General features: G+C 49.1%; 1 pseudogene; it reads right to left on the reverse strand.

Moving 5' to 3' along the window:
• Positions 1-538: 538 nt before the first annotated feature.
• On the reverse strand, positions 539-3,092 carry LOC104982654 (annotated as a pseudogene).
• Positions 3,093-5,645: the final 2,553 nt, after the last annotated feature.

The raw sequence follows: 5,645 nt of genomic DNA on the forward strand, positions 1-5,645 counted from the left end.
GATGGACAGGGAGTCCTGGTGTGCTGAAATTCATGGGGTCAGAAGGAGTTGGACAGGACTGAGTGATTGAACTGAACTGGACTGATCCCTCCTTGTTATCCCCAGAATCACCCATTTTCCACAGCTCACCTGGAGCCCAGAACAGCTCAGGACAGAAGTGGCAGGTGGGAGGGAGAGACAGAGCTTTGGACTTCAAATCTCACGGCTAATGGACCAATGTCCTTCTCGCTTAGTTATCTGTCATCATCTCAGCTAAGACATCACTCTCTCGGAAAGAATTTCCAAGGGCATCATACCTGACCCCTACTGTGCAGACTCCCAGCAAAAGTCCCCTTTGGCGGCATCTAACCTAGGCCATGCCTCTGACTCTAACCAGGGAGGTGACCTGACAAGATGCCTGGGGACAAAGCGGCAGCATCATGAGGACTAAAGAGATGCCCGTGCACCCTGGCAATGTACCCAGAGCACACAGAGCAGACAACTTGAGGGTAACGAAATGAGAGAGGCCTGTTCTTGTCTGCAGAGCTGGCGTCACATCTCACCTGAGCACCTGGTGCAGGCGGCCCTCGAGGAAGGAGATGGAGTCCAGGTAGAGTTTCTGAAGGTGGGACAGGTTCAGGAACTGAGTGGTGTGCTGGCCGATGCAGTGCTCCTCCTGGTTGGGGGCAGTGTGTGGCAACTCCTGGATGCAAGATACCAGCAGCAGGCGCAGGTTGCCCATCCGGCCCAGGTGAGGCTCGAACCTGCCCAGTGTGGCCAGCTTCCAGGTACAGTTCACCTCCAGGTCCTGGACGGAGTCCAGCTGCACCATCTTCAGGATCCTCCTGATGCTCTGCATGGCCATGGTGAAGATTCTCAGCTTCTGGGAGTGTAGCCGCAGCAGTCTCCTCTTCTGCTTGGCCTTTTTCAGCAGATAGCTGAGGATCTCATCCAGAGTGTCCTCCTTGAGGCACAGGTCGACCAGCACCTGCACTGGCTTCAGCCCCATCTGTGCATCCATCTGTGCCTCTCTTGCATAGGCTGGGCTGGGTTGGGCTCCATCAGCGAGCAAACGCTGGCCAAGATGCCAGACCACAGGGTCCAGAAGTCCTGGTGGGAGTTCTGGTGCAAATCCAGCACCTGCAACTTCCATTGCCTGTGGGGAGGTGGGGGACATGCTGAGCTGTGCAGAGGCTGACGGGCACTAGGATCCTGTGAGGGCTCTGCACTCCACACACCACAGATCCTCTGGCTTCTGCGCCCCACCTTGGTCCCCACACTAAGGGACCCTGGGAGGGTGGGCCCATGTGCCTTTTGTCCCCTCTTCCCCTCAGCCAGTCCTGTACACCCGATTGCCTGTTCTCAGGTGACCCATCATCCTCCTGCCCTGGCTGCATCTTGCTCACACCCCAGTCCCCACCACTCTGCCAGGTTCACCTTAGGTGGGGCAGGCCTCCTGAGCAAGAAGGATGTCCAGGCCATCAAGCGCAGCCTGCAAGGCCTCCAGATGAGGATGGTTGTCCTTCATCAGGGCCCCCAAAGGGAGGCAGGGTAAGGGCCAGGCCTGCAACATCACCTTCAAGGCCTGGGTGTGCTTCCCAGCAAAGGCTGCTGTAAATAGCCACAGGAAGAGCTCAATGGGCAGCTCCTCCAGAGCTGCAAAGGCCAAGGACTTATTCTGCAGTGGGCTCTGGCTGGCCAGCTCCAGGAATTGTGATGGGGCCTGGATGGCCATCCTGAAGAACCTAAGCCAGAACGATTCCTGGGGGGATGGCAGACAGTAAGTGGGGGAGGGTCCTTCTCTGGCCAAGGAACCAGGGAGACACTGCTGTCCCTCTATCCTCAGGGAAACCATGGCAGGGTCAGAGACATTCTCTGGCCACAAAGTCACAGCTTTGGCCCCACTGGCACCAGGACAAGCATCTCTCCAGGCAGAACAAAGGGACAAGTTGATTTTTTGCCCCATCCCATATCTACCAGCTGCTGCATTTAATCCCAGCCTTTCTGGCTGGTAGATACCTAGGAGTCTGACAGATGACCCCACTCTCTTCAGAGAAAGCTTCTGATTATTACTCAAGGGCTGAAAAAAGGAATAAGGAGTTTAGCTCAAAACGGCCTGTCTCTAAATACCAACCAATAATTCACACAATGGCTGCTTTTATGTCACTAAATAAAAAGATGTACCTTTCACTGTGTGTCTCTTCTACAAATGTTCTTACCATTCGGTTCAGTGGGGCAAAGTGCTCACATTCAGAACAAAGCCTCTACCCTTTCGAACATTCTACAATTTTTTTTTCCATGAAATTAAAAAACGGTTTTTAGCTTTAAAAACAAAAAAGACACCCCAAAAACTCTTTAAGCTAATAAAATCACAAAACTATAAAATTGTATGAACTATAACCACTGGTCACAATATAAAATGTAAAACGTCACCCCAAAATTCCTCTTAATTAGATGTCTTTCATTAAATCAATTCCAGGAACTTGCCTGGTAGATTGGGAGGAGGACTCTGTGCTTTTATTGCAGGGGCACGAGTTCTATCCCCAACAGGGAAATATGACCCCAGATGCTGTTCAGTGTGGCCCCATCCCCTCACTCTCACCCCTGCCTACCCCATCCCCCTGTCCCCCTGCCAAATTCTATTTAGATAAGAAATATTGTAATGGTTTGTACAAGGGGCAAAAATCAAAGAAGAAACCAAACTGTCTGGCAGAAAGGTAAAACTGCATGTAGAAGCAAAAGCAAAGCATGCAATTGCCAACGTGAATGGAAAGGCAAAGAAAATTCTCTGCAGGATCGTGTCCTGCATGGATTGTCCCATGAAGACCCCGGCAGGTACAGCTGTCAGAGCCTGAGGCTCCAGCGTGGAGTAGTGTGCTCAGGCCTGAGTCCCTCTTCTCTTTCCAGGACATACTTTTCAGATTCTGGCTGAAATTTCCATTTCCAGCTAAAGTGCTACCTTACTACTAGATCTCCGTCCAGCTAAGTCTGCATGCTTTTTTCACTTTCTCACTACATACAACTGATGGGATCCTATGTCTGTTTACAAAAGCAAAATATAAAAGAAGAAAACCAACCTGAAAGTACATTCATTGGGGGAGTTTGGGCCACATCAAAATTACCCACATGTTCATGTTCAGACAGCTTTGTGCAGATGGTGGTGTCACCCCAGAAGAAAAAGAAACAAAGTAAGATTCCCAAATATCACACCGTCACTTCCACATTATATCAGATAGTGAAACATGTGCCCATTCACAGAGGACCAGAGGTGTAATGGGGGGATGGTAGGTCCTCCAGATTTTGAGAGTCCAGGCTTCCCTGGAACTGGTCAGGTCAAAATGACACCTAGGAGCTGGGCGGGAGAACAGAGGGACCAGACACGTGTAATGAAATCAAGGAAAGTACCCAAGACAAATGTGTTTTGTTTGACACTTCAAAGACATTTCACAGGCTAGGCTTGAGAAATTGCCAGCAGAGGGAGAGGCTAAAAAGGGACTAGGTGGATCCTTTAAACCCAAGGAAAACCCAAGACCCATGCTTTTTGCCTCCCTGGAGGCAAAAGGCATTTCCTTCCTGAAGCTCAGTTCAGTTCAGTTCAGTCGCTCAGTCGTGTCCGACTCTTTGTGACCCCATGAATGGCAGCACGCCAGGCTTCCCTGTCCATCACCAATTCCCAGAGTTCACTCAGACTCACGTCCATTGAGTCAGTGAATCCATCCAGCCATCTCATCCCCTGTCGTCTCCTTCTCCTCCTGCCACCAATCCCGCCTAGCATCAGAGTCTTTTCCAATAAGTCAACTCTTTGCAAAGTACTAGAGTTTCAGCTTTAGCGTCAGTCCGTCCAAAGAAATCACAAGGCTGATATGCAGGATGGACTGGTTGGATCTCCTTGCAGTCCTAGGGACTCTCAGCAGTCTTCTCCAACACCATAGTTCAAAAGAATCAATTCTTCAGTGCTCAGCTTTCTTCACAGTCCAACTATCACATCCATACATGACAACTGGAAAAACCACAGCCTTGACTAGAGGGACCTTTGTTGGCAAAATAGTTTCTGCTTTTCCATATGCTATCTAGGGTAGTCATAAATTTCCTTCCAAGGAGTAAGTGTCTTTTAATTTCATGGCTGCATTCATCATCTTCACTGATTTTGGAGCCCCCCAAAATAAAGTCTGACACTATTTCCACTGTTTCCCCATCTATTTCCCATGACGTGATGGGATCAGATGCCATGATCTTTGTTTTCTGAATGTTGAGTTTTAAGCCAACTTTTTCACTCTCCTCTTTCACCAAAATCGTATTGATTATATTCTTTGTAGCCAAAGACGGAGAAGCTCTATACAGTCAGCAAAAACAAGACCAGGAGCTGACTGTTGCTCAGACCATGAACTCCTTAGTGCTAAATTCAGACTTAAATTGAAGAAAGTAGGGAAAACCACTAGACCATTCAGGTATGACCTAAATCAAATCCTTTATGATTATACATTGGAAGTGAGTAATAGATTTAAGGGCCTAGATCTGATAGAGTGCCTGATGGACTACGGACTGAGGTTCCTGAAGCTAGGAGATTAAATTTAGGAATGTGGGTTAGGAGAGGATGGAACTGTATTGGCTGGCCAAACCTGGGAAACACCTTGTTCTGCCTGAAAGCCCCTGAGGGCTTAGGGCTGTGGGCACTCCTGAAGGGAAGTAAACATGGGCCAAGGACACAATTATGTGTCAGCAAACAGCTGCAACTGGAGGTTCAAGAGACGTCCTGCACATCCCAGCCTGGGCTCTTTGCAGTGACCTGAACCCTCACCATGACCTTCAAAGGGTCCTTCCCAAGTATAGGTGGGTAACCTGACGTTCCCTCACTGCCAGTGACCAAAGAATGCAAAGCGCCTTTGCAACCCCCAAACCCCACACCTCTCCCTCCCTTAAGGCTCTCAGTTACACACATTCTGATGGGAGGTCAACTTTAAGCCCACAAACACAATTACGTTTTTCCTTTGCTCTGCATTAAGCACAGGTAACAACACAGACTTTCTCCTAGGGGAGGTGAAAAGCCTGCATCAAAGGGTCTGGGGTGAAGCCCCTGCTGGGTTTCTGACACTCTGGTTCTGCTGTGGTCTCAGAACACAGACGGACGAAACTTCTCCACCCCGGCATTGCGATGACCCAACAATTTTTTTTCCATTTGGAGGGCGAAAAGGTGGCCTTCCCTAAAGGATATTCTATAGTTTGGTAAATGCTTAGAGATGGCAGTCACCAAATTTCTACCATTTCCATTATCAGCCAGATGTGGGTGTCCCTTAAATAGAGTGAAAACCTAAAAATAGGGTTAAGCTGGAATGTGCCTTGTGGGCATTTTGACTTCCGGCAATCACCTTGACCAATGAGCTTCAGGAGCCAAGATTCACAGCAAAGATAATTATCAAGTCCCTGATTAAGTAGCAGCCATGATTACATTGGCACCTTCCACCAGTATCTCAAATACCTTTCAGAGAGAAGCTAAAGTTCATAGCTGGTTTCCTTTCCAGCCTGGTGAGCCCAAGACAGCCAAGGCAGGATGCTGTCATGCTCCCTGAAGGAGGAACCAGAAGACGTACTTGGGCGAAGATGGATGGACAGACGGATCTGCCCAACTGAACATTAGGAAGAGCTAGCTGACTTCACAGGGACTTGGG

This window comes from Bison bison, unplaced genomic scaffold (assembly GCF_000754665.1).
Source record: "Bison bison bison isolate TAMUID 2011002044 unplaced genomic scaffold, Bison_UMD1.0 scf7180017864537, whole genome shotgun sequence".
NCBI classification, from domain to species: Eukaryota; Metazoa; Chordata; class Mammalia; order Artiodactyla; family Bovidae; genus Bison; species Bison bison.